The sequence below is a fragment of the Diadema setosum genome, chromosome 14 (genome assembly GCF_964275005.1).
Source record: "Diadema setosum chromosome 14, eeDiaSeto1, whole genome shotgun sequence".
In the NCBI taxonomy this organism is placed as follows: domain Eukaryota; kingdom Metazoa; phylum Echinodermata; class Echinoidea; order Diadematoida; family Diadematidae; genus Diadema; species Diadema setosum.
Genome location: NC_092698.1, coordinates 11,631,849 through 11,653,166, shown reverse-complemented (window position 1 = coordinate 11,653,166; position 21,318 = coordinate 11,631,849). Strand labels below are relative to the sequence as shown.

General features: G+C 39.0%; 1 protein-coding gene and 1 long non-coding RNA gene across 3 annotated transcripts in view; one reads left to right on the top strand and one right to left on the bottom strand.

Moving 5' to 3' along the window:
* The first annotated feature begins 5,845 nt into the window (after window positions 1-5,845).
* The window catches only part of LOC140238360 (uridine phosphorylase 2-like), a 114,935-nt gene continuing 99,462 nt past the window's right edge, over window positions 5,846-21,318 (top strand). The window contains exon 1 of the mRNA XM_072318293.1: window positions 5,846-5,944. The gene's annotated coding sequence lies outside the window, so the exon portion shown is untranslated. The remainder of the gene's footprint in view (window positions 5,945-21,318) is intronic.
* LOC140237412 (uncharacterized) lies at window positions 13,768-15,313 on the bottom strand. 2 transcript variants are annotated; one of them, XR_011901838.1, is made up of 3 exons: window positions 15,173-15,313; window positions 14,250-14,446; window positions 13,768-13,932 (listed from the first exon to the last, which is right to left on the bottom strand). It is a non-coding gene; the product is annotated as an uncharacterized lncRNA (long non-coding RNA). The 2 variants fall into 2 exon arrangements; XR_011901837.1 differs by having other exon boundaries at window positions 14,310-14,446.

Genomic DNA, 21,318 nt, shown 5'->3' with positions numbered 1-21,318 from the left:
TATACTGCTGTACTCATGGCATCACGAGCCTTAGTTGTCTCCTCATCCAGCGGTTCCAACACAAAAATTTTAAAAATTCATAACTTTTGCATCGATTGTCCGATTTTCCTCAAACTTTCACTGATGTGTTCTACTAATATTGCTGCATTCTCTCAATCCTTATGTTTATGAAGGTGAACTTGTCCTTTAACCAAATTCAAGATCTTTTCATTAAGATGGAACATCGAGCATCACATCAGAGTTACAAACGCTACTGACGAATTTTATAAGACGCATTCATAAGAAACTGACATAATATATCATTGCACGTTTGAATGATGATATTTTAGCCATCTGTGTTCTAGCTCCAAACCAAGCCTGGACAAAAGTACGGAATCTTACATGAGCAATGTTGCAGTTGTTGTACCGATAACTCGACGGGCGCCTGACAGCGCAATGATTGCACCTTCCATGCACTTGGTGTGTGTGTCTATGTCCAGTGTGTGCGTGCGTGTGTGTGTGTGTGTTCGTGTGGGTGTTGTGTGTTTATGTGCTTGTGTGTTTTGGGTGTGCAGCATACCGTTACTTGCAAACGTCTTGTGCATGCTAATAATAATAATAATAATAATAATAACCAATCACGATTTATACTGAAAGAAAATGAAAGCACGGTCAAAGCTGGTCGTTGTTCACATCTGAAAAAGTAAACTTTCTGGTCATAATCATAAAATTGTAAGAAATTGTACACTCTTTTTCTGCGTTATTCAAACTTTCAACTTGTGTTATGAACACTTATTTTCTATTTCAGTTGTGAACTAGTTTAGTAATCATGTCATAAAGCATTACAACTTTTTATAGTTGGGGGCGTAAGGGCCCAAAATGGGTTGTTTGGTTCAGATTCTTCCAAAAGCACCAAATTTGGCTCATAGGTCCCTTGTATCATACACTTTCGATTTTTGATGGGCGCCAAGACTAAAAATCCTTTGGGCCGCCATATATGATGAAATCCATTGGGCCGAATGCATAAACGCTAGCAATTGCTTGTGCTATTATAGCCTTTTACTTGAATCCGTATGCATAAAAACAAGCAATTGCTTGCGAGCAGAAGCTTTTGCTAGCAAGCTAAAGCAATTGCTTGCTGCCCGCAAGCAATTGCTTAGAGACCAAGCATTATTGCTTAATATAAAAGTATGCATAAAGCATACCTTTTGCTTGTTCTTGCTAGCAATTGCTTACGATTTTCCAAGCTCTGTAAAATGAGCTTCAGCTTTTGCTTAACTTGGACGTTCCCTTTTAAGTATCATTTTTCATATTAAAAAAAGAAAGACCACACTTGTGCAGGAGTGGCATAAATCTAGAAGAAATTACTCCTAAGTAGTGTAAGAAACTTTTTGTTTCAACAACGGGAATGTCCAGTGGTTAGCACGCAAAATGTGATGACAAATAGGTAGGATGATGTCTGACTTCGGTGGAGAGCAAGGAGACCGCGCTCCCACGTGCGATCTGGAACATCCGGGCTACTATAAGCAGTGATGGGAATCAGCCAGTACGTGTGTGTGGGTCTGGGTGTGCATTTATGAGTGTCATTTCATAGCTCCTTTGCTATGTCAGGAGAAGTTTCCGTACACACATGCCCTTTCAAATTGGTGCTGTTCGTTATTCCGAAGGTTCGATATTCCGAAGGTTCGTTAATCCGAAACACACAAATTCCCTATACCCAGAGGTTCCTTAATCCGAAAATGAAAAAGGGTTCGTTAATCCGAACATTAGTGGCGTTATTCCGAAGGTTCGTTATTCCGAAGATTTTGTTCATCCGAAAATGAAATTCGGAAAAACGAACCTTCGGAATAACGAATCTTCGGACTGAAGAGCCTTCGGAATAACGAACCTTCGGAATAACGAGCTGTAACCCTTTCAAATACATGCCGTCACACTCGCCTTTGTTCTTGTGTTCGCACAGGCGTGACGCCCTTTTTGTTGAAAACGCAAGCAATTGCTTGTGCGGGACAAAAGGTATAAGCACAAGCAAATGTTTATGCATATGGATTTAAGCAATATTGCTTGAGCTAGACCTTTTGGTAGACGAGCTTGTGCTTTTGCTTGAAGCAATTGCTTACAAGCAATTGCTTGTTTTATGCATTCGGCCCAATATGGCTGCCATCCGGGTTAAAGGTCAACTGCAGTTACAAATTGAAAAGGTTGATTAAAGTAATGAATCCCATGTGGAAGATTTTACCGGGTTAGAAAATGTGAGTCTAAATATAATTTCTGCAATACAAGGTCACTATCACCTCTCAAAGTCACTTTCAAGGTCAAATAAGGGTCAAATCAGGCATTTCGGGCGTTTTTCGAAATGGCGTCTGTGAACATTTAACTGCAATTCACTGGTACCCCTATTTTGTCCCATTTGTCATCACTTCCATACTTCTTCGATGGTCAATTAGGGCCAAGAGCGGTTCCATGCCCCTACATATCAAAAATAAATAAATGAAAAATTATATTTGATATATAATATAGTGAAAACTTTGAGCACAGAAAATGGGTTTCCATCGGTTTCGTTTTCTTTTTTTTTATTTTCTTTGCTCAAGCACCAACGAAAAGTGTCTGACCCACTGGCACGGTTCGGCTGCAAATTCCCCGATACTTGGGGTTGAAAGATGGCTTTAAATCCTCTCGGCGCTTCATCGAGATTTTATACGTGGCGTGACCCGCCAGCGTTATCCCATCCAGCGCCAATCGTTTGACGCGGCTCACATCAACTGCCCTCTTGTCGGCGGCATCATGAAGTTCTGCCAAGATATGGGCGTAAGGGATCATTCCTCGCACTACGGGCTTTTGAAGTTTATGGGCTCGCGAGTCGGCTTAGGAATGGACGCCCATAGCTGTTCATCGACACGGGGAGCACACAGCGCCGGGGCGTTTGCAGGCGTCAGATATTGCTTATCCAGTTTTTCAAAGCTTTTCAAGACACTCAGTCTTTGGCGACATGGTCACGGCTTTTGTTAACCGGGTAGAAAGTGCGTCGAAAACGGGCTTTCCAAGCACCTCGGGGCCATGACCATATAATTCGTCGTCAGAGTCAAAGCCAGTGTTTTTGTTCACTTGTGCAGCGGAGAAAATCTCAAGGTCCGCTTCTGGGTCATAGCTGACCTGACGGCTGGGGGACGACACGCCTGATACAACAGACTCCTCCGCAAAGATGCTTAACAAGTCATCTTCATCATCCCGGCTACGCCGAGGATGCCCGCCGGCAGTTTGGGGCACATGCTTCGCATGCTGCCCGGCGGGATGTTGAGCGTCATCAGATGGTTGGTTCCAAGCGCGCCGGAACACTTCTGGTTTTGGGGGGGCAAAATCTCAACGGGGGCACATTGTGACGATGTGAGATCCTCGGCGCGTGAGCGAAGCGAATGAGCGGGGGGGGGGGGGGGGGTGGAAAGGGGGATTACCCCCCCCCCCCTGTAGGGAGCTTTTGTAAAACAGGGTACAAAAGTCGCGTTTATAGACCAAATTTCTAAGGAATTAAACATGGTGAAAATAATCAGTGCGAAGGACTGTGATTATTACATACGGGAGTACATAATAATGTGATGGTGTGAGATCCTCGGCGAGGGAGCGAAGTGACCGAGCAGGGGGAGGGTGTGGGAGGGGGGATACCCCCTCCCACGGTGGGGACTTTTTGTAAAAACAGAGTATAAAATTCGCGTTTATAGAGAATTAAAGCAAATTTCTGGGGAATTAACATGTTGAAAAAATCAGTTGGAAGGACTATGATCATAACATACGGGAGTACATTAATAATGTGATGGTGCGAGATCTTCGGCGAGGGAGCGAAGCGATCGAGCGGGGGGAGGGTGTGGGAGGGGGGATACCCCCTCCCACGGTAGGGGCTTTTTGTAAAAACAGAGTATAAAAGTCGCTTTTATAGAGCGAGCCACTTTCACTTTGCAATTTATCTGAAATGTACTCATTAAAAGCTTTAACGTGATCGCATCGTTCGAACAATAAAAAATATTCTTATACTACTAGAAAGCAAAGAAGAAAATGAAATATGTAAGGTTTACTAAAGGTATGTTTCAGCGGGCACACTCGAGGGCACGAGGCTACCATCTATACACAAAATTTACTCATAAGTTACTATTAGTGTATAGATACAATAATGTATGTTGTTAGTGCACTTTCGCCGTAGGGGCGAAAAATTTTGCATTTTCAGTTATGAAATTACAACATTTAGACAAGAAATTTGCCTTTATTGTTCATTTTGGTCTTTAAATCAGTGATTAATTATTTGTTACAGGGGGCACTTTGGGGGGGGGGGGGGGGCAAAAACTCGTTTTGTCCCCCCAACATTTTGTTTGGGGGGGCAAGTGCCACCCCTGCCCCCCCGCTTCCGGCGCCCTTGGTTGGTTCTCCATTAAAGCTGATAGTTGCGTTTTAACAGTTCGAAATCCGCCATCGACGGGACAACAGCTGTGGACGGAACTGGGCCCGTCGACTGTACCCCGACTTCCGACATATCCATAGTTGAGAAAAACTGCGTATGATAATACGAAGACGTATCCTCCTGCCGTTCACATAAGAAAAAGATGAGAGGCGTGGAATATCCACCTCCTTTATATACACACGAAGACTCAAACTCATTACCATGACAACATTGAAAATCCACCTGTGTGAAGCTCCTGCCTAAAGCACGAGGAATGTGCAACCCTCTGAAGCTTGTACGAAGTATTACGTGATAGAATTGACTCTACTTATCAAATATTCAGTTTTATAATGAACCTAATGTTTAACTCTGAATTAGTATTGTGTATTGCCATAGTTTTATTGTGGTTGTTTCAATCATGAAAATTCAAATAAGCAGAAGTCCAGTTTATATTAAGCCATCTCTATATTTCTGTAAATGCAGTGTTGAATAACAGTCCCTGTTGTGCATGTGTAGCCTGAATGATCCGGGAAAGTTGTGAAAGCTCTCTAGAGAACTTTTGATTGAATTGAATAAACCGCTAAGTAAATTATAGAAACTATTGTCATTTAATAAGATACCAAAAAACTGAACCAGAGTCTTACAATAATCTATTTTGGTGGCGTTGCCCATGTATTATAGACTCACATAAGAACCAATCCCATTAAAAAAAATAAATAAATAGATAAAGAGCAGATGAAATTCTCTGATTGAAATTATATCTTGAGAAATGTCATAGAAAGTAAATTATAGTCATGATGATAAGCTGTGATTTCATTATCTGCTGAAGGTCTGTTTATTTTGTTCCCGAACATAAACATTTTTCTTTTAAAGAAAATGGAAAAAAAATGAAAATAAAGTGAACGTGTATTGTGTCTAAGACACTGATGTAATTAAATTTGAAATTTTAACCTACAAGAGGTACCCGTAAAATTACGTTTTAAACCCTTTTTTATAAGTTCAAACTTTTTTTAATTGCTTAGATTCAAAATATGATAAACCTTAACAAGAATTGTAACATGATCTTCAAGCGAGGTTACTATAGCAGTACTACAAAAATCTATAAGCGAACATGACTGTGAAGTTGACAAAATTCTTGCCATTTTCTTATGGAGAAAAAAAAAAACCCTCATATTTTTAGAGAAAATATGATACACTACAACAGTGGATTCTTAGACTATTTTTCACTCCAGAAATGTATACTTTCATTCACATAAAGAAGTAATAATTTGAAAATAAGAGCGCTGAAAAGGCCTATAATTTAAAAATTCCTATAGGTTGACACAAGCCTGCCAGAGTCCTTAGTTGGTATGTAGATCGATTTCAGTGCTTGTATGACCCAGGTTCGATTATCCCCGCTGAACGCTAGAGGACGGCAGTCACTTGCGTTTCACCACAGGTGCAGCGGCCGTGTAAAATCGGGAGAGTTAATCATCTTATTCGTTGTTCCTTATACGATCTTTGGAAACAGTTGAACGAGAGGTCCAGATATCTACCAAAGAGGTTTGTACGCTCCGAGTCTTGTTTTGATATCTACTTCTACTATTGTCTCTCGTAAAGGTTCAACGCAGATTTGTTTCGTAGTTGAAACACTCAGATGTACTTCAGCTCATTGAATATAATTTCTCTTCATAGTCTAACAATAGGGCCTACAACTTACAAGTGGTTGTCTCCCGTCCTAACGTTTCAGAGCGCTTGACTACGTATGGTTGAGGGGTCTAGATATCGCGCACGAAAATTTGAAATGCTCTTATAATAGAAGTTATTCCATAATCGTACCTGAATTTCTCAATGAATATCACGAAAATGCAGAAAAATCACCTCCCAAAATCTCCTGATGATACGATGACGGAGTAGTGCGCTGTCGCCGTTTGTATGTCGGACTTTTTTTTATGCGTTCAATTTCTCGGGGTATGTAAAGATCGCGCAGCTGCCCTCTGTAGTTTTATGCGTGAAAGTGTCTGCCCCTCTGCGGCTGTAACGAGCCTCCGGCTTTCGTAGAATATTTTTTCACTTGATATTAAATTTGTCCCTGTTAAGCAACAGCAGTATTATTATTGTTATTATTATTATTATCATTATTACTATTATCACCACCACCATCATCGATCATCATAATCATCATCTTTTTTTCTTTTTTTTTTAATGAAGCAATGTCATGCTGAAAGTACAGCTCGATTCTTTTTTTTTTCTTATAAATGCACTGTCATGCTAAAGGGACAGCTCCATTTGATTTTAATGAAAGTAAGTAAGCAGTGTATGTTTTTTTTTTTTCGGTGCGTTGTATATTCTTTACGAATGCACTGTTTCTGCTGAAAGTACAGCTTGGTTTGATTTCATTATAATTGTGTTTTGTTGAATCGTGGATTCTATGATACATGTGATTTGATTTATCATGACACTGTATTGAATATGGAATCAATAAAAGATTATGGAAAAAAAATCATCATCATATCATTTGCATTATTATTATTATCACTTCCACCATCATCATCATTTTATCATTCTTATTATCATTATTTTTATCATCGATATTTTCATAATCGTTAATGATTTTCATTTATAAAGTTTTCTTACAATATTTCTAATCACTTTAACCAATAACATACACGTAATATAAAATGGAAAAAAGTAAAATATGAACATATATTTTGTGTGTGTGTGTGTGTTTGTGTGTGTGCTTACCCATTCGTCACCCTCTCATTTTCGTCACCCATTTGTCACATTCTCATCTAATTTTTCTTCAGTATCATTATGACCCTCCCCTGTCACAAATAATCACAAGTTAGCGCAAGAAATCACAAGCAAATTCAAATTGAAATCGCACTTCAACTTCGATACACTGAAATATTTATTCCTTTGTAATATTATAATCGTTGTGTTAAAATTTGACTTAAAACAACATTTATTAACAGTATTTCAGCATAGCTGGCAGCATACACTGTTCTTGTGTATGATGACGTCACGTGGTAAACGATCGATCGAACAAATTACGAATTCTATCGACTACGAACGAGACAAGCGAGACGACACGTCTAGGCTACAACATCCTTAGAACAGATTTTAAGGTTAGGTAGGTAAATTACAAGGTAAAAAATTGGAAATTTAGTGGAAAATTTGTTGGAAATCAAAATTTCTTACCTGCTTCCTTCTCATGTTGGGCGGTAAGTCATGTATGTTTATTCCATGGGCGTATCGGCAAATTTTGCGCTTATTCCTACGCGTAATATCGCTTGCTATACGCAGTTACGCTATGCGCGATCATTAGGTCCCTGCGCGAGACCTAGTACCCTTACTATATAATTATTACCGCTCGTCGCGTCGTTCGTAGCTCCATGGTTCGTTTGCGTTCAGCAGGGGGGGGGGGGGGGGAACAGCTGCAGCTCCAGGGCCGAATACGAGAGTCGGAGCGGAGTAGAATCTTTTTTGTGTTGTGCATTCTGAGAGTAGCAACGGTCGTTCTTTCCTTTTATCGAAGTTTTCGTAAGTATCAACGACTTAAATGTCTGTTATTATTGATAGCATCTGTGCCCAAAACCCAATTTACGAGTAGGCCTAGAGTGTACATAGTCTCCACTCTTGACCGAAAGATCAGTCTGCATCATCGGAGGTATGTTCGGCGGAGACTACAATGTACGTCTGGCATCTCGCTGAATCCCCACCGGAGGATCGCGATCGTTAACAGTCAATTCAGACTCAGGGGTGGTAATCTGATATTTCTTCCTCAAAGTCAGGATTTTTTCCAAAGTGGTATTCTGAAAATCTTCTTAAGTTTCTTCCTACATGTAAGTGTGTTCCTAACTTTTTTTTCCTAAACTTAGGAAAAAACTTAGGAAGATGTGCAAATGAGGATGAGATATGCAAATTTCTGACTTAACGTTAGATCTAAGATCTAATATGTTAAAGGGCCTGGGGAGGAGTGTTCGGTTGTGCAAAACATGCGAAAGAGAAGGTGATTTGGGTATAAAATGAAAGGTAGGTATATTTAACTTAACATGTGTCAAAATATCTTGGAAATCGAAATCTTCTCAAATGTTTTAAAAAGCGAAAATAAAACATACTTTTCTGGAAAAAGATCCTTCGATACGATGGCGATATGTATTTGAATTGCGGAATACTGCTTGTTGACTGCGGACATCAAGCCAACTTACAGCGAAATCAAGCCAACATGCCGAGTGAGCTGCGGAACTACAGCTGTACTAGTAGAGCACGTTAGTTAGAGCAAGCTAGCTCTGACGGCTGGCTGTGCCTATGGGCGCGGCGGCGAGCGCTGGCCGCATCACTTGCCATAACTCGCATCATACACAGTGCAGTGCAAGCTCGAGAGCTAGCTGTAGCTAGCTGTACGATCTTGCATGCTGTGTACGAGTGTATGAGTTCGCGTTGTGTTTTCATTTGATGAGAGTGCTAACCTAAAATCAAAGGACTCCTAGATCCTCCGATTCTGATTCACATGTCCTTCTTCCAAGATACTATGAGAGATAGTTCTATCGTCAGAAGACTCGGTAGGCTACTTATCCTAAAAGCCATCAAACTCCATTACAAGATTCTTCATTGAGAAGTACGAGTACCGAAAGCGGGATAGGTGAACGCGGTACTACGTAGCCCGACCAGACGCCGGGCTATTTATACAGCGATCGACTGGGCTGTGCCTGTTTATGTAGCTGTACGTAGAAACTTTTCCGGGTAAGGACACAGCCCAGTACGCAGTTACAGTAGCTACCGTGCTTCGCACGGCGTCTGGTAACCTGGTTGGGCTACGTAGAAAAAAAAAATCAACGAAATCTCAATTATTGATTACAATTACACGAAACACAAACGGGTTGTGTTATTACATGTATGGTTGAGGGGTCTAGATATCGCGCACGTAAATTTGAAATGCTCTTATAATAGAAGTTATTCTATAATCGTACCTGAATTTCTCAATGAATATCACGAAAAAGCAGAAAAATCACCTCCCAGAATCTCCTGATGATACGATGACGGAGTAGTGCGCTGTCGCCGTTTGTATGTCGGACTTTTTTTTATGCGTTCAATTTCTCGGGGTATGTAAAGATTGCGCAGCTGCCCTCTGTAGTTTCATGCGTGAAAGTGTCTGCCCCTCTGCGGCTGTAACGTGCTCCGGCTTTCGTAGAATATTTTTTCACTTGATTTGTCCCTGTTATAAGCAACAGCAGTTTTACCTAACTTGTGTATATTATTATTATTATTATTATATGTGTTATTATTATTATCATTATTATTATTATTATTGTTATTATTATTATCATCATTATTACTATTATCACCACCACCATCATTGATCATCATAATCATCATCATCATTATCATTTTCATTATTATTATTATCACTTCCACCACCATCATCATTTTATCATTCTTATTATCATTATTTTTATCATTGATATTTTCATAATCGTTAATGATTTTCATTTATAAAGTTTTCTTACAATATTTCTAATCACTTTAACCAATAATATACACGTAATATAAAATTGAAAAAAGTAAAATATGAACATATACTTTGTGTGTGTGTGTGTGTGTGTTTGTGTGTGTGCTTACCCATTCGTCACCCTCTCATTTTCGTCACCCATTTGTCACACTCTCATCTAATTTGTTTTCTTCAGTATCATTATGGCCCTCCCCTGTCACAAATATATCACAAGTTAGCGCAAGAAATCACAAGCAAATTCAAATTGAAATCACACTTCAACTTCGATAGACTGAAATATTTATTCCTTTGTAATATCATAATCGTTGTGTTAAAATTTGACTTAAAACAACATTTATTAACAGTATTTCAGCGTAGCTGGCAGCATACATTGTTCTTGTGTATGATGACGTCACGTGGTAAACGATCGATCGAACAAATTACGAATTCTATCGACTACGAACGAGACAAGCGAGACGACACGTCTAGGCTACAACATCCTTAGAACAGATTTTAAGGGAAGGTAGGTTTGTACAAGGTAAAAAATTGGAAATTTAGTGGAAAATTTGTTGGAAATCAAAATTTCTTACCTGCTTCCTTCTCATGTTGAGCGGTAAGTCGGGTATGTTTATTCCATGGGCGTATCGGCAAATTTTGCGCTTAGTCCTACGCGTAATATCGCTTGCTATACGCAGTTACGCTATGCGCGATCATTAGGTCCCTGCGCGAGACCTAGTACCCTTACTATACATGTAATTCAATACATATCTTAAACTTTTCATGCACATTGTCAAAAAATGCAATCTTCATGGCAAACCCATTTTTTTTTTCTTTTTTTTTTAGTTCTTCAAAGATTTGAAACACAAGTAGGCTAAAGAAGTACCAGGTACCATGTTATATCTAAACTTGCATTGATATATAGTTCCTTTTTATTACCGGTACAACTTGTCATGTATTCGTAATTTCAAATGTGACTTAGTTGTAACATTTATTGTGGATGATTTTCTTCACAACTGACACATGCACTGAATAGGTTAGAAAATTGGTCATTGGTATGGCTTAGGCCTACCTTTTTTCTGTATGAATAGGGTTAATTGGAATTATTTCACAGATACACTCAAAAATGTTGGGAATCAGATCATTTTCAGTCTTCTAGACTGAATAATGTGACACCTGTAATAGTCTAATAACTAATCCAGCAATTTCTGAGGCTACCTTACACATTTTCTTTTTCATCATGCAATGCAACCACGCATGATGCAATATGTCTCGTTCACCTACAAGGCGAAAAGACACAAGAAATAATCTGTTCAAGTCAATTATTTCCACATAGGCCAACAACATTCACTCAGTTTTATCTAGAACCCTGATTAGGTTTTTATCGTCAGAACACATTTTTTTCTCAGTGGTAAATTGATGCTTAATTAGACCTACACAGGTATGAATATCTTGTTCTGATATTTCAGTGAATAAAAATCTAACACATTTCTTATGTAGGGCTCGAGTTCGCTTAGCTCTCTAGCACTCGTCACACTTAAAGCAAACTAGGGCAGCACACATGTGTTACTTGGAAGGAGTCCCTTGGCTAACTAACTTGTAGCCAGTTTATTCTACACATAATTTGGCATGGGTTTACATGTAAATGTGGGTTGTAACAAATATTCATACACAAAATCAATATAACAAAACATGCAAATAAGGAAACAAAGGTTAAAACTAAATATTCATAATATGTAAATGGTGCGTAGGCGTGGGTGATTTAGGCATGATTTCAGTATTACAGGGAACAATGGGTGAGAAGTGAAAGAGTGGAAAATGTCATGTGATATGTGGTGTGTCTGTGATAGGTGGGATGCGTGGATGAATGTAAATGTGAATACTACTGTACTGTATGTGTGGGTTGACGTATTTATGTGTAGAGGGGTGGTACCTGTTATAACAGAAGGGGGATACACTTATAATACATGGTTAAAAGTAAATCCCTACACTTACACTGTACGTTATACTACCATGCATACATATACAAATTGCATGTGTACATATAACCTACATTAGAAGTTGTGTGTACCAGGGTACACTGACCTTACATTTTATCTTTGCATGAATATTGCATTTGGTGTTGCATCATGAGCACAGGTTCTAATTGCAAATGTGCTACATGTAGAAACTGCTCTCACAGTAATGTGACGTGATATACAATGTAGAGATAACAAATCTGTGCTGACGACTTGCATGTAGGCCTATATCTTTTAAATATGAAATGTCATAATAGAAACAGTTGTATGGCAAAGATTGCCAATTTACACAGGTAAGGTAGTCATTCGCAAAAAAAAAAAAAAAAAAAAACAACACTGCTCAGCATTCTGTCATTAGTCAATTTTGCATCTACACATTATACTCCTATCATATTGAACAATTATGATAACAATAATATAACATGTAAATTAAAAAAAAAACCTAACAAATGCAACCACTTTCAAATAACTTGCACATTTGCAGGGAAAAAAAAAAATAAGTGAAGGTCCAAGAATCGATGTCACATGGTTTAATGACTTCAAGTACAAAGAACACTATACTATTTCAGTGTGGAGACCTTCTACATATTGCATTGTCAAAACACATTCAGTTTAGGGTTTTAGCGTACACAATTATATCAGTAGAACATCATGTAGGGACCTACCAAAATGTATATTACAATGTATTTTTATATCTATGTGAATGAAAACTGAACATCTTGTTTCAAGTACTTCCAACACATTTGTTTATCAAAATTCATACCTATTTTTGGCTATAAAATATAGATGCAATGAATATTACAAGGGCACAAACTCCATTTACCACAAAATTATTGTCCTCATAATAATGTGATTTGATAGAGTTATCACAAAATTATGTGCTGAAAAGTGTCTTCCAAAATGCTGATGGACAATGCTACTGTGTAGGACCTGCTGTGCCACTTGAATGTAACACATGGCATGATATCAGTGATCACATAAATGATGATGAGGATAATAATCATTATGCAGATGATGATAGTAATAAAAACATTAGCAATAACAACAATAGTAGTAGTAGTAATAATAATAATAACAATTAGAGCAATAATGAAATGTGTGAAAGGCCCTTTCAGTGATGTACACTGCTGTGCATGACAGCCCTGCTTAAGTTCACTTTAAAACACTGATGCAATATTTTATCGTAACGTAGTAATTGTAGCTTTTCACCACTGAAACACCTGGGAAACACAGAGGGAAAAAAGACCAAATGAAAAAATAAAAGGACAAAACACTTTGCCTGGATATTGCAGCCCTTTCAGTTTCCAGTAACAATTTAAGCACATGCAGTTTAGGAGTTTACAGGATTTATATTCCCTACTTGCCACATGGGGCAAGAACAAATTTTCTATGCAATCAATTCAATGTTTCATTCTGATTCACACATTTGAGTACTAACATGTTTGTTGTTATCTCACAGAAAAGACAGAAATAGAGAGTTCAGAAATATAAATGTAGTGTCATATCAGTTAGTATTGCCATCACATGAATGTAGGTCTATGATTGGAATTGATGTTATTCATGTTCAATGTGCATTTATCAGAATCCCCAACAATCCTGGTACAAAGGTGCAGCTTTTTCATTACTAACATGTCTTTTGATATTATACACAATGAAGGCATAAATTGACAGTAGGCCAACAGGAAGAGCTGGTGTCAGAGCTATTATCGTTGCCATTGGATGCACTCAACATTATTATGATATTGACGTCATCCAAGTTCAGTTTTCAAACATTTGCCAGCCACAACGAACATGAGAGGGGATGTCACTGGCTTCATGGAGCTAAGTAGCTGGGAGGGCTGGTTCTGATTGATGAGAGGGGATGTCACTGGTTTCACTGACTTTGGTGGCAGAGAGGGCTGGTCTCCACTGGCGAGATGGATGTCACAGGTCTTGCTGAGCTGCGTAGCCTAGAAGAGGCAGTCTTATTTGGCGAGAGGGGGTGTCACTGGCTTCAACAACCTGGATATCTGGGATGGCACTTGGATGTGATGCTAGCTGTTCCACTGCAATAGAGGCCAACAAGCACATTCTATTGATCTCTCATCTAATGACTGAATGTTGGTAATATAGTAACTACTACACATTTACAATGAAAAATTATTTTACTACTCATATAGACTCAATTAACTATTCAGTATTACACATAGTAAATATTCTCTTTAATGACTAACATTCAAGCAATGACAAGTTTAGTACTGATAAAAGTAATTATGTTAGATGCTGAAAGTCCAATGAAAATACTTAGTAGCCCACTTTATTTATGATATTTACATAAAAATTCCTAAATATGCATGCCAAAGGGACGTCTTCATCATCTAACCTGTTATCTTCTAACATCTGCCCAGGCTCTGATAAAATCAATATCTGTCAGCACTCTCACCAGGTTTTGATCCACTTCAATCTGACCCAAGTCCTTTCCTCAGAGTAGCATTTTCCTCCACAACTAATTGGAGAAGGCAACGGCATTCACGAACTTGTCCTTTTCCATTTCACAGGGGCATCTGGACAGGAGTTCATCTGTATATCAGACACAATGAAAGGCATTAACACTGACTTACAATTAGGATAGTCGCATTAGTTCTTCACCACTCTGTAAATTTAGTCACAGAACTTGCTATCCCTTTATTTCAGTGTAGAGTCTACCAGGTAGCTATATCTTGTAGTGCTCACATATATGCAACAGAGGAAACTCCATGAAATATGTTAGAAATAGACTGTCTACTGTAGAAGTTAAATAGCAAAAAGGAAAATAAGACCTATAGACCCTAGCCAAATTTTTGATGAGTTGACACTGCACATGACGTCGGGATGACCTCAGCCTCTCATTGTGCATCTACAAAGTAGGCCCTATGTATACAAGCTCATATAGGGCCTATGTCTTTAAATCCAGCCACATGCATGGGATTTGGGGGTCTGTAATTCCACATACAATCATATAGGAGGCCTATATGTGGCTGCAATGTACAAACTATGTAATTTGTAACCCTAAAAGTAATGATCAAGACAACCATAATCTTATTAACCACTACCACAGCTATGGGTTCAAAAAAAAAAATGTTATCAATTATTACAGCAAGAATAATAACAGCATCGTTTGAGAACACAGAGTTAAATCGAACAATTTATTGATGTTTTGTTTACTAAATATCAACATTAATTTTCATTTGCAGGTTCAAAACAGTTGTTGGATCTAGGTGTATTAAAACAAAATGTATCAGGTAATTAAAGACAGTTTGTACAAACCTTTTGTACCAGTGCAAGGGCTGGTTTCAATGGGCAAGAGGGGATGTCACTGGCTTCATCAAGCTGGGTAGCTGGGAGGGCTGGTCTCGACTGATGAGAGGGGACATCACTGGCTTCACCAAGCTGGGTATAGCTGGTCGAAACTGACGAGAGGAAATGTCACTGGCTTCATCAAGCTGGTTAGCTAGGAGGGCTGGTTTCAACTGATGAAAGGGGATGTCAGTGGCTTCACCGAGCTGGGTAGCTGGTCGAAACTAACGAGAGGGAATTTCACTGGCTTCTGACATCAAGCTCGGTAGCTGGGAGGGCTGGTCTCAACTGACGAGAGGGGATGTCACTGGCTTCACTGAGCTGCCTAGTCAGGATGGTCCTTGAATGTGATGCTGGCTGTTGCCCTACAAAAGATACCCACATTTGCCACAATAATATCTGACAGACCTTTCTCAACAACTAGCACCTACTGTGTTACAAAGCATACACCATTAACCACTACACTAGGGACTGAGTGAACTGTGCTGCAATGCATATACGCCATTAGCCACTTATGTATACGCACAATAGATACACTTTAATCAACATTTTTGCAATGCCATGTGTACCGGAGACAATAATTAGGTACCTTACCAAACATGTGAATTCACGTTTTTGGTCCGCGATCATAGCTGCCGTGACAACATATACACGGTTGACTCTCCACAAACTATTTGTAAAAACCGAGAGTGACCAGATGATCACTCTACGCAGCTCTTCGCTGACACTTTCACTCATTCAGTGTCGTTTCGTAAAATTGGATTTCTCCCCTATCGCCAATTTGTAACAAACAGCAGTTCTGATGAGTGTCGTAACTTTCTTATTTCGAAATTTTGAGACCCATAATTTGACATGAAGGTAGAATAGGACAACATAATCCAGAATATGGTAAAATAGGAATTCGCGTATTTACATGCAAAACACTTTAGCGTGCCATTTCTTAATGTGAACAGCAATTTTGTGCAATTGCCAGAAGCACATTTCAGAAAGGAGAACTGTTAGTGTTGAGCCAAATTTGGGATATGTCATTACGCAAAAAAAAAAAAAAAAAAAAAAATTCCAGTTATCTAATATATTGGCAGAGAAAAAGGGCCTCGGACTAGGAGTCGTAGAACATTGGTCTAGGATACCTACCATACTACCTCAATCGCATTCTGAATACCGGTACACCTTTGGCTTTGTGAATCTGCATGTAGCCTTTCTTCACATGTGAGTAAAATCTCAGGCAAATTGTGATATATCTTTTACTTAGTTTACCGTAATAGAAACATGTTAGGGTGTGGCATAGGACACCTAACAAAACTACTAATCTAGGCCTACTCATAACAATAGTATAGTGTGTGTAGATCCTCTAAGTGACATCTCTATCAGCAATGTTACACTAACATTGTAGGTCCTAACTGAAGTTAACTGTTACTCACACTGAACTGAATGAAGTCTTCCGAGTTTCACAAATTCATTACCGATCCAGCAGAAGTGAAATGACATCTCTGTCGTTCAGCCCCTTAGTGTCTTGAGGGGAATTGGGATTGACTTCATTTTATTTTTCTGTCGCCATCTCCATACTCTGTCACTGGTTTTCATGGTCTTCCTCTTCTTGGAGACAGATCTCTCGCTCTCCTCCTGCGGCTCCATTGTTGTGTGGATGGATATGGTACGGTAAGTAGGCCTATATACGCAGCCAGCAGAGTTCGAGCGGACCCGTGCTAGCTAGCTGCCTAGCGGATGCCGGGAAATTCACCGATAACGCTCGCTAGCCAGTGAACAGGCACCCGCGTTTCGCCTCGCGATCGCGGCGATGTACAGCTGTACACTTTATCTTGGGCTTGCTTTTCGCCGAGGAGAGGGCAACAAATCAACGCTGTGCCAAAATCGGACAAAAGAGGGAGGCAAAAACAACACTTGAACGGAGAGCCTCTAAGCCGACCCCCTGTGATTTTGACAAGCGTTACATGTAACGCTCTTCACAAAATCATAGATATCTTCATAATGCCGTATTTTTCATCGATTCTTATTCATTGCTTAGTCCTTTCATAGGCATTGGCCCTTGTTTTTGCCTGTTTCACTTCATGAAATAGTACTTTTGCATTTTGGGTTCCAACACTCCTCCCCAGTCCCTTTAATAGTAAGTAGGAAAATTCTAGGCCTATATAGTAGGCCCTAACGTTACTATAGTACTAACGTTAGTAGTAAAACAAGTGGCCCTTGATTCGACATCTTAAGTTGCGGAATCAAAAGAGCGTGCATGCACGTATTCGCGGCGCGGACGAATAACGGGCAGCGATATTGATTGTGACGTAATCGAACTTGACAGCATGCCATAAACAATTCCTCGTTAATGATCCCTGCATTTTTGATTATCCCTAACATTACATTGAATAAGCACTAAATAAAAGAAAAACAAAAAAGGGTGGAAAGTTTAGCCTGGTATCTTGATTTCATGCATATTCATATCTTCAAAACACTCCAGTCGTAGTTGCAAGATCTCACTAAAAATTCCATATATGCTATAGGCCTAGGCCTAAGTAGATATTTTTGTAACCCTAATTTTATGTATTAAATATCAAATTATGTAGATTATTTTTACGTCATCGCTATAGTAAAGATAACATTTTTTGGGGATTTTAAAAATATTTATTCCTCTTAAATTTGGATGAAAGAGGTCATGCCTGTCTGTTTCGTGCAATTGGTTTCCATCTTAGAATTTTTTGCTCAACTACCCATTCTCCTAATGAAGGGGTACAATAGCGTCTCAAGAGCCCGGTAGGCTACTAAAATCAGAGCTGTTGTGTTGCTAGCGTTAATTTTGGGGGATATCGAGGTGACATGATTATGATCTCCCGTGCAGTTAGTTTTTGTGTAGTAACGATTAAATAGATTGCACTTGGTATTGCATTTTGTTCCCTTTAAAATAGCAGAAAAATACAAGATACTTTCCTGACGTACATGAGCCACAGAATTTTATTTTTATCGGAGTGGCGCTCGTGCTTCTGCCTTGTGTGTATGCGCAGAGATTCAGTCCCACATTGTTTGTTTTCGACGCTTGAATGTGCACTTTGGCGCATGCTATATGGCAGCTGCGTTATGTCGTGCTATTTTGCTGGTTAGGCCTGTTTATGTGCAGAATGCATGCTTTACTGCATGGTTCCTTGGTTAATAAGTTTTTGTTGAAACGAGAAAGTTCTGTGTGAAGTAAAATACTGCTTTGGCTTGCTTACAAACGTGTATGAGAGGATCAGAATCTAAGCTGCCAAGGTCTCATTTTATGTACAATTTTGCTTTGGGATAACTGTGTACTGTAGTGCATGTAGGCTGGATGACTAGTACCAAGGTACATGTACTAGCATCTAAATATTAATCTTTTTTAAAAGATTTTCCAGTTGGGCAATTCGCAACACATGTCCAGACATCTAGAATCTATGTTCTAACCTTACCGTACCTTCAAGTCTCCATACCATGGACATGGTTCAGGCATGCTTTTGTGGCTTGATGTGGATTTAGGCCTATCCATACAAATGCCTTCATGTGCAAAAAAAAAAAAAAAAAGAAAAAAAAAAGAAATTTGAAAGGAGTACATAAAAGGTAGATTTGATATAGATTCTTCTACATGTCATATGATATTTGTGGGTAGGGCCTAATAGGCTTACGTATCAGTATGGTCGCACATTTGCCTTCAGCTGTTGCAATGTTAATTGTTATATCCACTCATTCCAACACAATGTGATGGGCAGAGTGAAAATTTTTGTTTACCAATGATGATATAATGACAAAATATGACATTGATGCAATCAAACGCCAATTGAAAAAACAACAACAAAGAAAATGAAAATATAGTGCTTTATATTTTTAGGTGCACATAAATGAAATGTGCCCATGACCCTCAAAAGTGTGAAAAGTATCTACAGTATATGCATACATGAAAGAGAACACCCTGTCCATAATATTCAACCATGCACTTGTCACCTCATATTTGTCACTATGGTGGACTTGTGTTCTGAAAGGACGTCTTCGGGATGTCTTTCTTAGGTTACATTGAAATTTCCTCGTAACCCAACAAATAAATGACTAAAATAACAGAAGAAGAAGAAGAAAAAAAAAAGAAGAGCCAGTAATGTTGCAACCGTGTTTGTTCTAACGAGAGTGCACTGTAGCAACCTCAGACTATAGTCATCATCCACCCACTCTCACAATAAAATTTACACTTCTAGCTGCTTATTATTATTTTTTTCTGTTTTGAGCTATGCCAGAGTTAGAATGCGTTCGGAATAAAATTATTCGAAGGTACTATGGTACCGGCACTAGTCATGCTAGTAGAGAGTGACATGAAATTGGTGTGATCCTGAGACTTGCAAACATTTTCATAATTTTTTGCTGCCTGCAATGGAGAATGTCATTCATTTACAAAATACAGGAACTGTTGGAATATTATTTTGGTCTCCAGAAAGTGACAGAGTGCATGTGGTTTACTTTTTTATTTTTATCATTTATCAATGTCGATGAATTCAACATCACAAAAAACAGTGTTACATGACCTGAAAGAGTATTCAGCTACAGGTAGTGATGTACAGGGTGTATGTTGAAAAAAAAAAAGACTTTTACTACTGCACAGACAGATTTAATTTCCTTCTTTCTGGAATAACGAAATACAGATTTATGCTTAAACATGTACTAAATAATGCAGTTGATGCAATGGATGTGGGTGAGGTCGTTCATTTTGTTTCTTTTCAGTGAGCAAAGCAACGAAAGGTGATGGTGTAAATATATGTAGAGGTAGTAAAATACTGCCGTGTTACGGTGTTGAACAAAAGTCGTGAACTGTGGATACTATGCTTGCAGTGCACATATATTTAGAAGACTTAACATGACATGAATGAGAGCTTTATGAGTGGGAGGGCAATCAATTGAAACTTTTCAACAAAGCTGATAAACAATCAGCAATAAAAATGAAATAAAAACAAGGTGATAAAGGTGTTTCAATGGGGCATGCAGCAGTTAACACTAATCACAATGTCATGACGGACACAACAGAGAAATTCTTGAGACTGCTGAAAGCTAAATGTGTGAAGATCAATTTTGTCTCCACGCTTTTCGAGATTTCAAGCTGGTGCTGGTCAGTCAGCCTGGATTTTACCGCTTTCTCAAATGAAATTGTTGGCAAACTAATGTATTTTTTTTTTCTCATTTTTTCATTTTTTCAAATGATGAGCAGTCAATGGTGACTGATGGACAGACACCTGACTGCCTCAGTGTTGTCCGCTTGGCTTTTGTGCACTGTCACTGGCGTGCAAGGTGAATTGTGCAGTCTTTGTGTTCTCTCCTGTACAGTCAAGTCGTTTTTCATTTGTGGAAGTTTTGATTGTGACAGTAGTAGCACAATGTACCGGTACAGGAATTCGTGGGATGAATACTGGCACAATCCTTCCATAACCTTGGCCACCGCCAGCCCCGCGGCGCTTGGCTCCGGGGTCCGCTATGTATACCCACACACAAAATCGAATCTGCATAACCCACCCGTGTTGTGACCATATATTTGATTTGCCGTAAGTGTAAATCGAACTGCCCTGAGCAGTACACAAGGTCAAATTCAAGGGTAATAAATGATTCGCAAAAAAATTCTTTAAGATGAACAGGAACCACATGAACTAAACAGGAATGTCCTGAATAATGTCAAACAGGCCATCACATTTTTCAAAAAAATCCTGTCGAAACACCGAAAAAGTCAAGAAAATAAGCAGAAAAGTGATCGTAATTACGATCCTTTTTGTGTGTCCCATGGGACCAACTCGTCATGACAGCGACATACACTTCAAACGTCGAGCATTGTGAGTTGAATGTTTTGCTAGGAATGTTCTAATTTTTATGAGAGATTGTGCATGTCTTGCTCTTCTGGATTTTCACTGAAACATGTTTGGAAACCACTCTGGATTTTTCTAATGACGTCAGATATTGAGTCACCATCCTCGGTCATGTGAGTAGTTTCGAACGGAACCCGAATCAAAAGTATTTTTTATGAACGATAAAGTGAGCCCTCTCTCGGTGGATGTGCACAATATGGCTGCGCGCATAAGATGTCCATACGCTTGAGCTGCAACCATCGTTCGAACGCCTGTGACCAT